The sequence below is a fragment of the Podarcis gaigeae genome (assembly GCF_964106915.1).
Source record: "Podarcis gaigeae genome assembly, chromosome: 2".
Classification (NCBI taxonomy): Eukaryota; Metazoa; Chordata; class Lepidosauria; order Squamata; family Lacertidae; genus Podarcis; species Podarcis gaigeae.
In genome coordinates, this window is record NC_139679.1 from 31,877,170 (window position 1) to 31,894,854 (window position 17,685).

At 46.7% G+C, this 17,685-nt stretch overlaps 1 protein-coding gene across 2 annotated transcripts in view; it reads left to right on the plus strand.

The window, feature by feature from the left end:
• RBFOX3 (RNA binding fox-1 homolog 3) overlaps positions 1-17,685 on the plus strand; it is a 219,572-nt gene that overhangs the window by 124,094 nt on the left and 77,793 nt on the right. The window contains exon 2 of one of the 2 annotated variants that reach the window (XM_083727695.1): positions 5,446-5,495. The exons of the other annotated variant lie outside the window; for it this stretch is intronic. The gene's annotated coding sequence lies outside the window, so the exon portion shown is untranslated. The remainder of the gene's footprint in view (positions 1-5,445; positions 5,496-17,685) is intronic. 2 annotated transcript variants of the gene reach the window in all.

Here is a 17,685-nt window from a genome sequence, read left to right on the forward strand (position 1 = left end):
AGCAGCATCTAGCCAGATGCCCCTGGAAAACCCACAAGCAGCCATTGGAGCCAGGTGGCAGAACCTTGCATGAGTTCACTGATGTGAAAAAGAACTTTCCTCTATCTGCCTTGAGTCTGCTGCGAGTAAACTGCAGTGGGTGACTCCAGATTATAATGTTATGAGAGACAAAGATATCCTCTACTTTCCCCTTTTTTGGAGAGGAGGCCGCTTCTGCTTTCTGTGAAACTGGTGACCTTTCAGAAATGTGTGCCTCCAAAGCTCAAGGCAGCTTCCTACAGAAAATAAGCAAGAAGAAGTTAATGCGCACCATACAATCAACAATAGAAGCAATGCAAGAACGCAGTGCCCCCACCACCCTGCCAGTGTCCGCAAGCCTTTCAGAAGGGAAGGGTTTTGCATCCTCTCTGAACAAATAAACGACGAACCTCAGTAGAGAGGCTGGAAAAAAGGCCTTACATCTTCCCCACAGATTCCACACCTCATGTGGTCTGGACGCAGAGGCCACACAGAGGTTGCCCTGCAGAACACAAAACGGTCTCTGAGGTCTGCTGGTTCCAAGCCAGAAAGGGCTCTAAAGGGTTACAGCCAGCAAATGAATGGGATACCTGTGCAAGAAAAAAAACAATTGCAGTGTATGACAATCCCGCTTCCTCGCCCTCCATCGCAAGGTGGCTGCTGGCCAAAGTACCCTGCCAGGACAAGCCGGGCTAGTGTACTAATTATTACTACATTTATGACCACATGGTCCCTGGGCAGGATATATATGTGGGAGGGGCATTCTAAAATTCACATAATTCATACCGAAACATTGAACACCATTCCGTGGAAGGAGTTGACCCCTTTCAGTTCAGACTACTTACCGTGTTTTTCGCTCTATAAGACGCACCAGACCACAAGACGCACCTAGTTTTGGGAGGAGGAAAACAAGGGAAAAAAATATTCTGAATCTCAAAAGCCAGAACAGCAAGAGGGATCGCTGCGCAGTGAAAGCAGCAATCCCTCTTGCTGTTCTGGCTTCTGGGATAGCTGAGCAGCCTGCATTCACCCCATAAGACACACACACATTTCCCCTTACTTTTTAAGAGGGGGAAAAGTGAGTCTTATAGAGCAAAAAATACGGTAATTGTGCCTTCAAGGCCTAGAGAAAGAGGTGCCTTTTGACCTGCCAATGGAAAGCAAGAAGCACCTCAGTGTGGAGGCCATTCCTTCTTCCTCACCACGGAGAAGACCCCTTAATGTGCCGCACCACCCCATAACTAGGGTAAGGCAGTGCAAGTAGGGCCTCTCCTGCTGGCTTTAATCCACTGGATTTTCTCCTCCCTACGTGTCATGCACAACTAGCGTGAAGAGCAATGTTTGCCTATGTTGCCTGTGCAGAGCCCTCACCCCAGCGGTTCTCTGATTAGCTGCTGGAAACATGGCCCCCTTTCCCTGTGCAAAAGCTCTTCTCATTTAATTAAAAGTGTTGACATTGGGACCAGCCAACCCACCCACCTGAGAATGCGCCGATAAATTAAACATTACGCTTTTAATGGCCCATAAAGAAACTCTCCACTGTTGCTTGTGCATGGAGAGGGACAGAAAATAGGGAAGAGGTAGGGGGCAGGTTATATAGCCAGATAATCTGAGCTAATGAATTTAATTAAACAGCAACATTAATTTTGGAGTCGCAAAGGAGGAGGAGAAGACAGGATGTGGGACATAACAGGAGTACTTGAAAAGCCTAATAGAGAGGGAGGGGAATGGGGAAGTGGACATGGTTTACTTGGAGGGTCTTTGGTTCACTCAAAGCTGCTGCCCATGCGGTGATGGTGGTACATATTTATATAGAGATATATATGTGCTGTGTTTTTAAAATATTTGTTGTTTTGTGGAATGTTCTAAGTGTCTGAGTGCACAGTTGGAGTGGACAGGCAAAGTAGAAATTACTGAAATAAATAAAGCTCTAATGTTGCCCCCTGCTAGGCACAGTAGCAGCCAGTGTGGAACCATTGAGTTGCTTCAATTTACCTGGACAGGATGGGGCGGGGAGGAGTGGCAGGGAGGTCAGGGCTCCATTGGCGCACTGGCGGAACAAATCCAGCCTAGGAAAATGCCTTTGCAGGTAGGGATGGTCCAGTGTATAGGAATTTTTAAATCTGGAGCAGGGGTGGCTAACCTGTTCCCCACTTCTAGATCTAGATCAGCAACCCTTTTCAGCCTGGGGCTGGTCCACCGTCCCTCAGACCATGTGGTGGGCCAGGCTATATTGGGGGGGAACGAACGAATTCCTATGCCCCACAAATAACCCAGAGATGCATTTTAAATAAAAGCACACATTCTACTCATGTAAAAACATGCTGATTCCCGGACCGCCCGCGGGCCAGATTGGGAAGGCAATTGGGCCGCATCCGGCCCACAGGCCTTAGGTTGCCTACCCCTGATCTAGAGGCTTGAATTTGGTACTAAACCCTGCCATGGATTGTCCCCTGTGACCATGGTCAAATCCTCTACATGGGTTTTGCCACTTGGGAAAGTTATAAAGTGTCCCTATGTCTTCCTTGGAAATGTTTTGATTTAAAAGAGACAAGCAGACTGATAACCTGGTGTTGCTTGGGAATTCTAAGGAACAACGACAAAAAAAAAAATCAGTGCAGTTTTGAAATCAGTGGTTAAAATCAGCACTTGTTTAGAAAGGTTCATCTGGATTCAAAACAGCACCCAAACATAGACAAAAACCTCCTTGATCTCAGGAACCATCATGCAAACTTTGCAAAATTTTAAGAAGCGCCCAAATGCATAGTTAACAACTTTCCACAATATATAGCAAACAAGAATGAAATATTAGAAATAACAAAGAATCTGGAAGAGAGAGGGTATACTAAAGGATAAGGAGAAATCACTTTGTAGAAATAATAATAATATTAAAAAAAACTTGTGCTAAATAAGACTGGTCTTCAGGTGCTTCTCTCACCTCCTATCTTGCATGAAGTTTGTTGTGTGTATCCTATCTACAACTCTGCAAGCTCAAGAAGCACCAATAACCAGCAGTCTTCTCACCATGATCCTCTTTATCTGGGTGGCCTTTTCCATCTCCAAACTGCCCTTTCTCCCAACCCGAGTAAAAGCACTGGCTAATTTCAAAGGAAAGAATTAGCTAGGAATCACAAGGGAGGGAGTGCTCAGGACCTTGGGTGGAGACCCCGTCAGTAGCTGACACCGTTCATCACTGACTGCTGTCCTGTGGCAGGAGGAAGATGTTGAATTTCTTGCTCTGATTATAAGCAGCAATGTGTGTGACACTGAACTGTATTGCATTAGCTGCCTGCAATTGTCCAGCAAATTTCCTTTTTCTTTGTTGATTCCGCTGTCATGGATGTTGCAGATACTGTAGTTGTTGATTTTGGGTTGTTGTTTTCTACTCTCTTAATCCCTGCCTTACTTGATCGTGCAAGAATGAACTGGAACTCTGTGCTGCACAAAATTCTGCCTGCTCACATGATGATGTAGTACTTAGTCGCACTCTACCCCTCACACGAGCTAACCTGGCTGGTAAGATTTTTGAAGGATGGCTGGCCATTGAGTGTGCAAAGGTGCCTGCCTTGGTAGACGTGAGGATTTGGTAATAAATTGTTATTGGCACTGCCATCTCACCCCCTTCTATTATTTATTTCCCTAGGGTCTTGTCAATATGTCTGGGTCCCTAAACACTCCACTGCCAGGATTCGCTTATGGGAGCGCAGGGAGATGACTGATCTCAGCACACGCACCCATGGGATAGATCTGAGACCTGCCTCTCAGCCACAGGGGGCCCAGGGTCTTCATTTAGCAAGTGGGTTTTTTGGGTTTTTTGCAGAATGAGGGCAGCACAGAGTTTCTTTGTAGTGGCCATGTTACTGCCAGGCTGAGTTGCAGAGGAGAGCTTTCTGGGCGATTTCCAGGGAAGCCACAGTGATGGGGGCGGATATTATCACGGCATTAATGGAAGCGAGCCCCGGCCTAATGAGCTGTGATTCTCCCTGAATTGGGTTCACAGAGGCAGGAATTTCCATAATTGATCTCCATACCGTATGTCACACAGTCAGAGCACCCAGGAATCCTTAAAAGGTGGTGTTGGCTATGAGTGCAAGGAGCAGGCGAGAGTCAGAACTTATCCTCAGCAACAATTTGCAAAGAGGACCTTCTCCCAAAGCAACTGTGGCTCTGAGGAACCAAAACTCCAGAGCTCAGTAGCAGATGCAAAGGATTTGTTGCTCCAGTAAAGCCTGTTCATATGTTTGTGCTTCAGCTGGGAGCACATCTCTTCCAAAAACTAATCCATTCGCTTAATTTGTACTTGTATCTCCCTTCGGCACAGAGGTGTTCACAGAGTTGCATGGATTGCAAGAAGCAGAAAACTAGAGGGCAGGACTGGCCCATCCATGAGGCAAGTTGAGGCAGTTGCCTCAGACAGCAGGAAACACAGGGGCAGCAGATCCCGATGTAGCTCTTCATTCCCCCCTTGTTCCTAATGTAGATCTTCACTCACACTTTCTTCCCTGGAAGGCAGGGGAACGCCATTTTGTGGTTCACCTCAGGTGCCAAAATGTCTTGGGCCGGCCCTGCCTGAGATGCACAGAGCACTTTGTTAGCATTCCTCAGTCAAGATGCTTAACCTCTATGCCTTCCTGTAGATCTGAAGTTCCCTTATTGCCCCCGGCCTTGCATCCCAGCCAAATAACTGTAATGACTGATTTCAACTAGAAAATAGCCTTTTGACAAGAATCAGCATTTACGTATGGCATGCCTGAGTTGTTGAAGAGAGGGAATTGGGGTCATCGGAAGCAGCAATGCACAGGCATGGCCTCAAGATGGCTTGGGACTGCTTATGGTCGTGAGGATATTAGCACATGGGAAACTTGAGCCTTTAACACAGTGTTTCCCAAACTTGGGATTCCAGCTGTGGTTTTTTGTGGGGGTTTTTTTGTATTACAGTTCCCATCATCCCTGACCACTGGTTCTGCTAGCTAGGGATGATGGGAGTTGTAGCCCAAAAACAGCTGGAGACTGCTTTAAAATAAAAGAACAAAACAAAGCATTGCATCTTCTGGGTAAGTAAACGACCTACCACAGCTTAGCTTTGCAGCAGTGTGGTTGTGAAATTAAATGGCTCCTCTGAGCTCATTCAGGAAAAAAATGTAGGATCATGCATTTGTAATAAAGAGGTTTAAACCAGAACACGGCAGGCTTCATTCAGTGCCCTCTGACTAGCAGCTGGCTCTTTGGTTGACCTGTACAAACAGGAGCATGGATCATATTGCCGCTCTGTTTCTGAAGCCTGGGCAGGTTTCCGGAATCTCCTAGGAAGATAATAACGCATGTTCGGAAAGAATGTTGCCAGTCAGCAAGCAAATGGCATCGACCGTGGGTGTGTTAGCCATAACAATAATTGATTTCAATTCTTCCTTCTCTTCTCTTTCTTAGAGAGCCCAAAGTGACTGAGCACCACGGGGGAAGCTTGGCTGATTCCAAAGGTAACACAAGAACTTCCTTTCCTTGATACAGAAGCCTGGGGGTGGGAAGAGAAGGAGAGGCTGTTGAGGGGAGGCCCCCTCTTCACCCAAGTGTGAGTCTAGGGACCACTTTGGTTTGCTCAGGCATAATTCACTTAGGAAAGGCATAAGATGACAAGATCATTGTTCTCTAGCAGATGCACACAGGAGAAAGGTCCACGTAGGTTCATATTTAATCTCAAAAGAGAAGAGCGTTTGGTCAGCTGCCATCTGCTGAATCTGCTAAATCTTATCTACAGTGCTAGTATCCCAGAGCCTGGAAGTGAAGCTAACACTTGGTAATGTTGTGGTGGTAGTAAATTAATGATGATAATTGATCATCGTTGTCTTCGTCGTCATCATTGCTTCCAGATGACTTGTTCAATGAGCATTCATCCTGCTTTCCTTATTTGTAGGGAGATTAGAAAATGTCGGCTGTTTTTTGAGCATTTACTTGAGTTGGTTTGCAGCGAGGTTAGATGAGGCTGCTTAAAAGCAAGTGTCATCCCACATTTTCCAGTACACTTTCCCATCACTTTCCTTACCACAAAAAGTCAGACTTTTTTGGGATGCGAGTTTGTTGCACAAGAGTTCCTACTTAACTATAAATGTGCAAACTGAATATGCTGGTGTGTGGTTGAATCCCACCCAAATTAGTGACAGTCTGGAAACACCTATTAATAATAATTGATGTAAGGTAGACCTGTGTTATTAGGCATACTTGTATCACAAATGAGGACTGAGGAATGGCTATCTGAAGTCACCTAAGTGAGTTCACGACTGAGGTGGGGTTTGACTCATGGGCTTCCTGGCTCATAGCTTACAAATGTACGTAGCTACAACGCCAGATCAGTCTTTGGAAAATGAGGAGGGATTAAACTCACTCAATATTTTTGCTGGTACTTTAAGATAAATGACGAATGAGTTGTGCTAGCACCATGGGGCTTTCCCCTCTCTTCTCCTCACTCCCATATGCCTCCCACATTCCCCAAAACAACTTGGTGGGGGTCAGGAGACACACACACACCCCCCGAGGAAGGAGAGGGAAGACGGTTCCATCTGGCAAGCAGAAATTCTTGTGCTGGCAGAACCATCTCCTAAGCTCCAATTTGAATTCCACAGTACGTGTTTTGAAATGTTTTGTGAAATGGATTTGTATTCTTAAATGTTGTAGCCGCTTTGTGGTGGATTTCTTCAAAAAGCAATGTATAAATCTCACAAACAAACAGATAACGGCTCAGGATCATAGGCTGCCCACCACTTCATTACAGTGATAGTCACCCCCAAGATCTACCAGAGTGGTAGAGATGAGATGTGTGGCTTTATTTTTGCTTTGTTTTAAAGTGGATAGTTGAGAATTAGGATGATGGTGATGATTATTATATTACTTCTGTATAATTATTTCAGTAATTCTACAACCACCCCATAGGGTAGGCTAGGATTGTTCTTCTTACTACTACTATATAAGCTCTTGGGAGAGGTTGAGAATAACAGCTTGTCCAAGGTCACCTAATGTATTCATGGCAGAGGCAAGATTTCTACTAGAGCAAGCATTGCCAGCTTGGTGGCACTCTCAGCTCCCATCAGCCCCAGCCAATGTTCCGAAATGATGAGTACAGTGGTTCAAAATCTGAATGGCACCACTACTCCCCAGTTCCCAATCCATACTCTGATGCCGCACAGTTACACAAGGCAGTTGTGTAAGTCCTTCTCCTTCTCCCAGTCATGTAAAACGTCAGACGCAGTATTCTTGCGCTCTGAATTTCCTCACCCCAGCTCTAAGGCATTGGCAAATGTTTACAAGGCGCGCACTTACCATGGAGCCTGCAGCACACCCAAGCCTTGTTCTCCTAGAGGTGCCAGAACTGAGTTCTAGTGGGTTCCAGTTGCAAAAAAGCCCTGGCCCTCAGCATCTCCACAGCTGTACCAGAGCTCCTTCTTACAGTCACATAACCACCCCAACATGAACAGCAGAGCCCTGTGGGAGGTTAACTCTGGGGCAATGTACCCTGGACTGGAGAAGCTGAGGAGTTTGCTCGAGGTCTGTAGCAAAACTCGATTCATTTGCTAGTTTAGTTTGAGCTTCTCGTCTGATCTTTTGATTGGCACCATTCAGGGTCGTTAACCAAGATGACAGTCCAGCCTGGTGCCAAACAGGTGTGTGCGATTTCCTAGTGTGTTAATTGCAGATGGATTGTGTGTGTTCATGTTGGACAAAGTCATGTTGGACAAACTCCTTGCTGGAGTTATTCATGCCCCAAAAAGTACACAGCCTGAGAAGCCTGTGCCCAAGGATGGAGAACGGGGGCAAGAGGCACACACGTGCCACAGAGTCTCAGGCTTTGGTGTCACTGGGACAGTCATCACTGAGCAGTCAAGGTCTTGGCTTGTAAGCACCCAGCTGTCAGTAACTGCCCTGCCTTCCATGCAGAACACCAGCATCCTTCTGACATTGTAGCTGATGGAGGGGTTAATGTCAGCCCCTGATCCGTAATTTAGGAAGGGCAAGAATAGCTATTCACTGTGCTGAACTCTGGAGAATTGCACACTGGGGTATAATCCAATAATGTAAAACAGCAGCTGTGCCATAGACCAATCAAATCATTGTATGAATTAACGGAGAAGCAAATCAAAGGCTACGCAGCAGAGCACTTGGCTTGATGATTGTATTCCCGAAAGGACCAGGCCCTCTCCCCCTTGGAGAGATTTGAAGGGGGAAGTGGGGTTTAACAGGTGCAAGTCCCCCATTGCCATCATGCTATGTTGGGGGGGGCAGAGCTGTGCCAATGGGATATGTGAAATCTTAAAGGGATAGAAGCTCCTGCCCTTTTTTAGATTCTCACACAGTTCAAGTCCTCTTCACATGTGCATATAAGAGGCAGGTGGGGGGAGGCCTTCACTCCTCCTGGGCTTGGCAGGAGCAGCAGAAATTCAGTGCACTTGAACGGGACATTGTGTATGCTATTGGGAAAATCAGGTGGGGCTTCATTCCTGTCACTTTAGGCGTTTTGTACCGTTTCTGGGGCGCGTATCCTGCCCTGTTTAATTTTTCCCTCCTTTGTGGATAGAGGAATAATGTCGCCTGATTTCCAAATACATTAGCTTGGCGTTCTAGGGAAAATGGAATCATGCAAGGCCCCAGTGCTCAGCTTGCTCACCGTCAGGGCAAATGAAACTGAATGTTGCACAGAGGAAGTTGATGCTGCTCCATTTCTGTGTCTCCTTTCTTCCTGTTAGCATCTCATATAGCAGGCATAGGCAAACTCAGCCCTCCAGATGTTTTTGGCCTACAACTCCCACGATCCCTACCTAACAGGACCAGTGGTCAGGGATGACGGGAATTGTAGTCCCAAAACATCTGGAGGGCTGAGTTTGCCTATGCCTGTCATATAGCATAATGCATGTTGCAGTGTCCTTATGCAATGCATTTTGTGGTCACTAGCAGCCAGCAATGAGAAGGCGGGTAAACTCATGGTTTGGTGTCACAATGAAGGGCGGAAAGGGAGGTGGTGCGTTTTGTAGCATCTAGTCCTGCTCTTGGGCCATCAGGAGAAGCTGGAAACTGGGCTTCCCTGTCTCTTCACTGCTCTTCAGTCCAGAGACACCCTGTGTCTTGAGAAAAAGAGAAGAAAAGAAGTTAAATGGGCCATCACATGAGGGTTCTCCTTTAAAAGTCACTGGGAGTTCTCTCCAGAATAAGGGCTGCCAAAGAATGGACACTGGGCTCCGGCAGACAATGGGTGCTTTGCCAAGAGAATGAAGGTTACTAAGACAGGCCGAGAGTGCAGCTTCCATGTTCTGATTTGGAGGAGTGTCTTGGGCATGAGGTTGCTAACAGTAGAGGGCGTCGTGGCACACAAGAGGCCATTTGGGTGCTGATGTACAGCTCCCACTAACCTTCCTTGGGTCCTTCTGGCATGCAACTGCCCCTGAGTCTGAAGCCCTTGCATAGTCCAAGAGCTTAGCGTGGATTGAACAATATGGGCAAAGCACAGGAGAGTTAGCCAGTACTCCGCAGCCTTTGATGCCCAGGTAAGCCCCAATTCCTGCCTCATAGCCATAATCAGAAACCCCAGCCTAGTAGAGAGATGTGCTCTCCCCATCAGCGATAAAACGAACACCCTGTTTGGGTGGGAAGCCTCGCAAAACCTCCCTGCTGCTGTGAGCATGGCACCAACAAAATTAGCAAGAAGATACAAGATCAGGTCCTTTCGGAAAGAAGCTTAGCTAGCAAGCTTTTGGGGACACAGACTTCCCCGCACAGTTGACACAACGAGTGTCTGATTTTAGTTAGGCCTCCAGGCCTTTATTTTCTATAACCTTGGAGTTGGGAGAACTGAATCTCTTGTCAGCCTGGAGGCTCGCTGCCCTTTAAAACAGGGGCTGTCTGTGTCACCAGCTGCCCTTGTCCTCCTTAATCACGGCAAGACCTGCTTATGGTAACAAGCCAAGGGCCAGAGAGCAGCAAGAATGCCTGGAGGCTCGGCACCAGCAGGGAGGAAGCTGGCACCTCACAGGTTAATTACATGAGCGGCCAGTTTCCTTATTGACAGGGTAGCTTGGAAAATGCTGAGGCAGGACATACACTGCAGAGTGTCAGAGCGGCGGGAGCCTCCGCTCCCAGCTGCCTCTCTCTCTCTCTCTCTCTCTCTCTCTCTCTCTCTCTCTCTCTCTTTCTCTCTCTCACACACACAAACACGCACATACATAACACGCATCCCCACGGCACAGAGCCTCCACCCCCACCCATCCCATCCACGGCAACCTGTCAAGTGAGCCCGCTTGTCTGTGAGCTGAGGCGCCTCTTCTCTCACATCCGGCCAGCAAACCCTGTGCTGCCAGCCAGCCAGCCCGCCCGCCTGCCCGCCCTGCTCCAGGACCTCTGTGGGAAGAAGAGGTCTGGCTTGCTTCCCTCCTTTTTCCCTCCAAGGGGCTGGTGTTTTCGTGGTTAACCCCACAGAAAACCCAACCTCCTGTTGTCAGGGTCTTGCTCCCTCGTCTCAGCTGCCGCCCTCCTGGAAGCCACCAAACCCCCAACCCCCACCTGCGATTCCTTCACCAAGTTGGCACATCATTTGCCCATGGCAGTCTCCGAGGAGGCACGCGGTGGCCTGCATCTGGTGTCAACGGGACCGCGCCTGTGAAAGGAGGGAACCCCGGTCAGCATCCCAGGACGGAGAGAGCCAGGGGTCCGGGGAGACACCCAGCGGCCTGGGCCGGACCACCTCTCTGTGGCTCTGTGGACATCCCGGCTGCCAGCATGATGATGTATTTCTGGGTAGGTCCCTGCTTTGGGCGAGTCCCGGTTGCCTCGTTTACGTGTTGTTGCTAGTTTCCAGAGTTTTGCTGGCTGTTTGGAGGTGGGTGTTGGCAAGCAAGGGGTTTTGCTACTTCCTCATTGGCTGGTGGGAACAGGCCTTTGCATTTATTTTCCTGTCCCCCCCCCTCCCCAATTCTAGGGTTTTGCTATGAGCTCTGGGTGGACTCTTGGTTAATCTGTCCAGAGGATATTCTTCAAAGTGTTGTTGTTAGCAAGGTAAATTCTCTGGTTTTTGTGCTTAAAAGGCCACTAAGGGGCCAGGGCCTAACTGAAGGTGTGTGGCTCTGCAGGGTTCTTTGGCACCTTGTCTCTCCACCCTGTTCTTCTCTGGAATCACTGCCGATGGCAGCTGAAGCAGTAGATCTCTGTCGGCCGGGCAAGAGCCAACTCTATTTGTACGTATTACTTGGAAAAGTGGAATATGCTGGAATTACAGGTGAACCATCGCCTGCTGTCCTAGGAGTGTGTCTTGTGAGTGGAGGTTAGGACAACTTAGAGGCTCTTTCAGCAGCCCTGCTACTTACTTCCCTGTACCTTTCGTTATCAGTGTGCCTGAATTCCCGACAGATTAGTCCGCACGGAATGAAATCTGAGGCCCCCTAATTCATTGTGTGTTCTGTTCCAAGCAGAACTCCATGTCTTCTCCGGCTTTCTCTTCTGCACCATTGCCCTCATGCAAAACTGGAATACGTGCAGTGCAAGGGGGGCAGTCTGCCACTGAAAAAAGGCGCCGAGCAGCTGGATTATATGTGGAAAGGGCCTCTCTGAGCGCTAGTCCTTTAAGCCGTCAGCATCCTCCTTTTAAATCTACAGGATACTACTGAACGCTCAGCCAGGTGAAGAAGGAAACAATTATGAAACCCAAGAATACACTTCAGCCTTGACTGCACGTTGTCGGGGTGAATGAGGGCCTGGCTGGGAATGGAGTGTAGATTGAAGATGAATGGCGCTGGACCTTAGTGCCCCAGTGGCAGGTGTTAACTTGTCTTAACATTTCCTGGGAAAGCCAATGCCTTATTCCAAGAGCTTTGTTGAAGGTGTTTCTCTATCTATGCTTGGCAGTTCCAAATTCTTATGAGAGTACTGTGTGGAAGGAAGCTGCTGTCCTTTCCTCTTCCCCCAACTTATTGCCCAGACAAACTAGAGTGTTTGATTTTACGTTTCTGTGGTCCAGCTCAGTAGCAGGGTGCTTCCAGATGAGCTGTTTATTGAGCGTTGATCCTGATTTGTTTGAGGGACGACTATCAAAAGTGTCACCCCACACTTTCCTGTGCATTTCCCCATCACTTTCCTTATTGCTAAAAGTCCGATCTTTTGAGGAGGTGGGCTTTGCTCAAGACTCCCCAAACCGTTGTAATTGCAGGGCAAAACAGTAACCATCTGGAAGAACCTGCAGTCAAGGCAGTAGGGTTAGATCTTGAACAAGAATCAAGAATTATTTGTAAGACTTTGTTTCACTTGCCTCCCAGCATCTTTTCGTCTTAATGCTAATCAATGGGGGGAAAATTAAATTTGCATATAGATTTAGATGAATTAGCATATGCAGATGATTAGTATCTAAAGGAGGGGTGTTTTTTGCTATGGCAGGCGGTAACTGGCAGTGACCAACAAGAAATGGATTTTGAGGTTGCTCGATAAAAATATCAAACCAGTGTGTGTGGCTGATACCGCAAAGGTAGATTCCATTCTGGGGAGCCCTAGAAAATGAATCGAAAACAAAACTGCCAATATGATAAAGCATTTATCCAAATATGTAGTGCGACTGCACTTGAAATGCTGTTTGGTCGTCACACCTCAAATAAGACTTAATGTAGGACTGGAAAAGGTGCAGAAGAGGGCAACCAAAATGATTGCTAGAGCAACTCCCCTTAGGAGGAAAGTTTACAACATTAGGGTATTTTAATTTAGAAAGAAAGGCAAGCAAAGCAGGACATAATAGAAGATTTTACATGGTGCAGAGAAAGTGGAAACAGAGAAGCTTCTCTTGCTCTCAAAATGCTAGAACTCAGGGACATGCAGTGAAGCTGAAAATCGGAAAATCACAGAACTCATAGTTATGCTATGAGATTCAATCTCACAGGAGTCAGTGATAGCCACCTACTTAGATGACTTTGAAAGAGCGTTAGATGAATTCATGAAGGATAAGGCTACCAATAGCTACTAAGCATGACGGCTGTATGTTTACCTTCAGTATTAGAGGCCACATAAATCTGAATACAATTCTGCTGGAGAACAATGGGATGGGGCTGTTGTGTTCTGGTCCTTCGAGCTTCCCACAGACATCTGGTTGGCCACAGTGAGAGCACAATGCTGAACTAGTTGGATCTGATCCTGCGGGGCTCTTCTTACATACTAGCTGTATGACATTTGTTTAAGGGACTTCAGCGAAATGAATCTGAATTTCTGTTTTACTTCAAATGGTACTTGTAGACCCAAACTAGGAAAGGTCATCATACACTAACCCTTTGCTGTAGGAAACTTTGCCCTCCAATATCCAGGCTAGGTTCAAAGCAGTCTTCATCAGTCTTCATCAGTCTTCATCCAGCCTTTTGGACTGCACTGCAACTCTCATCAGCAACAGCAAGCTGCCTGGGTCTGATGGGAATTGTAGCCTAAAATATCGGAAGGGCACCAGCTTGGCAAATCTACTTTAAAAGATGGGGCCACGAAATGCATTTGCAGTCCAAGAGAATGACCAGCACTATTGCTGCCCAGTCCCTGAACACATGAGCCTGACTCACAATTTCCCTGGCTGGCTGGAATAACACTTGCAAAAAAAAAAAAAAAAAAGGCAATTGGACTGTGAAAGTGCAATATTAATTAAGAATGGTAATGGAGCATGTGCAAAGAAGACTGGAAAAGGCAGTCCCTGCCTAGGCTTGGTAACAGCATTATAATGAATAGAAGTGGCTTGTGTGCTTTTGAAAAATGGGTGTTCTCATAGGCCCAATTTAAAAGAAAAGGGGGGGGAGCTGCCATCTGATTCACAACAATTTTCTTACGCCTGTACAAACAATGCTGGACCTTCCTCTCCAAGCTTGTGTATTCAAGGCTAATATGTGATCCATGTATACAGCTATAACTAGCAGCACCTTCCACTATCTCAGCAGCTGAAACAACCACAGGAATTATATTTGAAGGTACTGGGGATTACAGTCGTACCTTGGATCTCAAATGCCTTGGCTCCAGAACAAATTGGCTCCCGACTGATCGAATCCTGCAAGTGAGTGTTCTGGTTTTCGAACGATTTTCGAAAGCCGAACATCCGACGCAGCTTCTGATTGGCTGCAGGATGCTCCTGCAGCCAATCGGAAGCCGTGCCTTGGATTTCGAATGGTTCCAGGAGTTGAACGGACTCCTGGAACACATTCTGTTCAAGAACCAAGATACGACTGTATTTAGGTCACACATTAGGATCGTCCACATTAATGCATATTGCAGAAGGCCAGGGCTGTTTGTATGAGAAGAAATAAATTACATAAACTAGACCTGTGTGCCTCCCTCATGCCAGTTTGAAGGGTGGGGGCATGAGTGTGCAGGAAGCACACTTTTTGATCAGTGATGAAAATGAGAGACAGAGAGATCTTTCTACGAAGAAGGATTGCAAGATGCCCCTCAGGGCTGATTCTCACTTTGCATTTTATACTCAGGTATGCATGCACAGAATTAGCCACATGTCTACAAAGCTCAGTAGTGAGAGGCAGGAAAGATCAACTCACAGCTTGTGAACTTTAAAAAAGTATTTTGACTATGCATATTTCCATTTCTTACCCTTGATATGTTATGCGTATGTTAGTTATGAACAAAACATAAAGCAAGACTTTTCCTGTATTTATTATAAAACTTCATTGGCAATGTGAATTCCCAAAAGTCCTTTATTTTTTCATCTTGGTGGACTGTTATAGGTCCTTGGGTCTGATATGATTTTCCCTAGGAGTTTAGGAATGAAGCTGAGCTGTGAATAGGGACAGGTTCTCTCAGCTATCTGAATGGGATTGGACAGTATGGTTTAAAAAGCTGTGAGTAATTCTGATGATATATAGCATAATCAGCGTCAGAAATCCCTTCTCCCCCTGTGCTCTTCCCTGACAAGCCATGGACCAGAGGAACAATCAGGTGCAGTGTACGAAAATGCATAAATGTATAGAACGTCTGTGGGCAAATTAGGGTTGCTTTCAGGAAACCCACTCATTGAGCTTCCATCCTGATTGGTTTGCTCAAAGCTCAAAGCTTGTAGGGAGGTTAGACAAAGCCAGCTATTGAGCATTGGTTATACAACACCCCATCAAGCAATCATTGCCCCATACTTTTCAGTGCATTTCCCCGCTTATTGCAAGAAGTCCAACTTTGCAAAAGAGGCCTAAATCCACCTTGACTGTTTGGTTTGAATTTGCTGCCATGTGATTGAATAACAGTCTGGAAGCACCTTTAGATGGCAGGAGGAAGGGCACCTAGCCAGCACACAAACACACCTAGGTGAGTGAAGGGGCAGGAGAGCTGAAGCCCAGCCCAGAGACTTGGAGCTCAGGTCCCCTGAGCCGTCCCCTAACAACACCTTGGACAGCAGGGTTAGGAAGGTGGGTGATTGTTTCAGCTACTCAGGAACCCCAGGCTTGGCCAGGCCCTCAGGGACTGATTCAGTGAAAGCCAATGGCTTCGAACTGTAGTATGGCTAACTTACAACATTTTCTCCAGGGTGGTGCAGATCTTCTTGCAGCTGGGTTATAAGCACAAATAACTGCAAGTGGCCTGCATCAAGAGAAGGGGGCTGACAGCAGGTCTCTTCTCCTTTATGGCAAAACAAAATGAGGAGACAGACAGGTTATTATTATTTAATCATGGAAAAGGAGAAGCTGTCATCCATGAGCCCAGTCCCTTACCTCTTACCTCTCATACAGGTAGACTGCTCCCATGAGCAATTATGTCTCTGGGTAAGCCTGTTGAATTAGCACCTGCACCACCAGCTCTGATTCCAAGCCGATGATGGAACTACAGCCGTTTGGCTGTCGCTTGGCAGCTGTTGCTATCTGTGGTCGCCATTGACCACAGTGCCTAGGACATTCGGCAGCAAATAGCTAAGGAACTATCCCTTTTATAATGATAACAGCAGAGATCTGAACATCTCCACAAACCAAAGCTGGGTGTCAGAGTGGTACGGCAATAAAAGAGATGAGAAGCAGAAAGGGACGTGCTTAGAAATGAGTTGAGGTGTGCAGGAAGTCGGGTGCAACAAGTGGTGATCTTGAATTGCCCTTTGACTCAAATCAAAACACCTTTGAAGTGACCGTGCTAAGAGTGGTGCCGTCAGGGCAAGATTTTGAAGAGAAGGGAGCCGAACCTGCAGGAGGGCCACCCAACGCAGCATTATTTTGAAGTAATGCTCCCCGTATAAGACAGCTCACAAGGCCATTAAGTCCACTGTTTAAAATTACCCCGTGCTGTGCGTATCTCCCTGTAGTCGTTGCAGAACACAGTCCTGCAGGGCCAGCCTCAACCCCCTCCACCCCTAGATTTCCTCCGCTACCATTCCACTTCCAATAGGCATTCCTGCATTGCCTCAGAGCTTGATTTGTGCTCAGTATATTCTCCTGAAATGTTTCCCGGAGCTTGGTTCTCATTTAGGATCACAACCAGTCCTTGCAAGTACATTTGCACAGACAATACATAGTCAGAGGTGATTCAGCCTGTGCTTGTCTCCAATTAGCCAGAGCCTTGACACTAACCACTTCACTACAACAACAAAATAATTATTATTATTTAATGAAAGGGTTATGGATAGGAAACCATTCTTCCACTGCTTTGCTGATGAAAGCACACACGCAAAAAGTGGCTTATTTAACTACTTGGCTCGTGAGAACCACCAAATGTGGAAAGTTGCTTTGAGTATATGTATTGGATCTGTCTTTCTTTGACTGATGTGAGAGAAGGTTCTGCACAAGTATCCCAGTTCAATTACCGGAACATAAGTGGCGGGGAGGAAATGGGAGTAAAAAGTGAGGGTGAAACCTAGGAATTTTTCAGTGGGTTTGGCTGCAAGCTGGCTGTTCACAGCACCAGAGGCCAAGCTTCGAAAATTAGTAGCATGTGTTCTTCACTGTTTAAATTTTCTGAGATTTCCCTTGTTGTTAGATGGAGGCATTGAATTTAAGGTTTTTAAGGCCCAAGTGCTAGGAACTCTAGCTATTATCTGGGTAGGAGCAGAGGGAAGAAGGGGCTGAAGCCATTGGTTTGAGTCCTACCCAAAGCAAGAGAAAACAAGCTTGCTCCATCTTCCATGTGCCAGCCCTTCAGATATTTGATGATGGCTATTATATCTCCTCTCAGTCCTCTTTTCCAGCTAAACATTCCCAACTCACTCAACCGCTCCTCATAAGGTTTGTTTACAGACCCTTGATCATCTTGATTGCCCTCCTCTGCACATGTTCCATTTGTCAACATCCTTCTTAAATTGTGGTGCCCAGAACTGGACACAATATTTCAGGTGTGGTCTGACCAAGGCAAAATAGAGTGGTACCAATACAACCTTTGATCTTTTTGGGGGGAGGGGGCTGGGAAATGTGTTTCAAATGCACTTTAAATGTATGGTCTGTACACAGCCTCTATTACTCAGTTATTGTGAGTAAGCCTTTCCTAAGGGGGTGCTTCTGTTTCTTGTCACACAAACCATAATCTCCATGACAGTTGTGAGTTTTGTGTGGGTGATGGTTGCTGAAATGTTGTGGCCATCTAACAGAGCATTCCTGCAGTTCTACTAGTGGCACAATATCTCCCTGCACAACCTATTTTGTTTATAGTTGCTGTTATTGCTGTTTCCTTAGAGGCGAAGCCATCTTCCACTCTACAACTCAAACT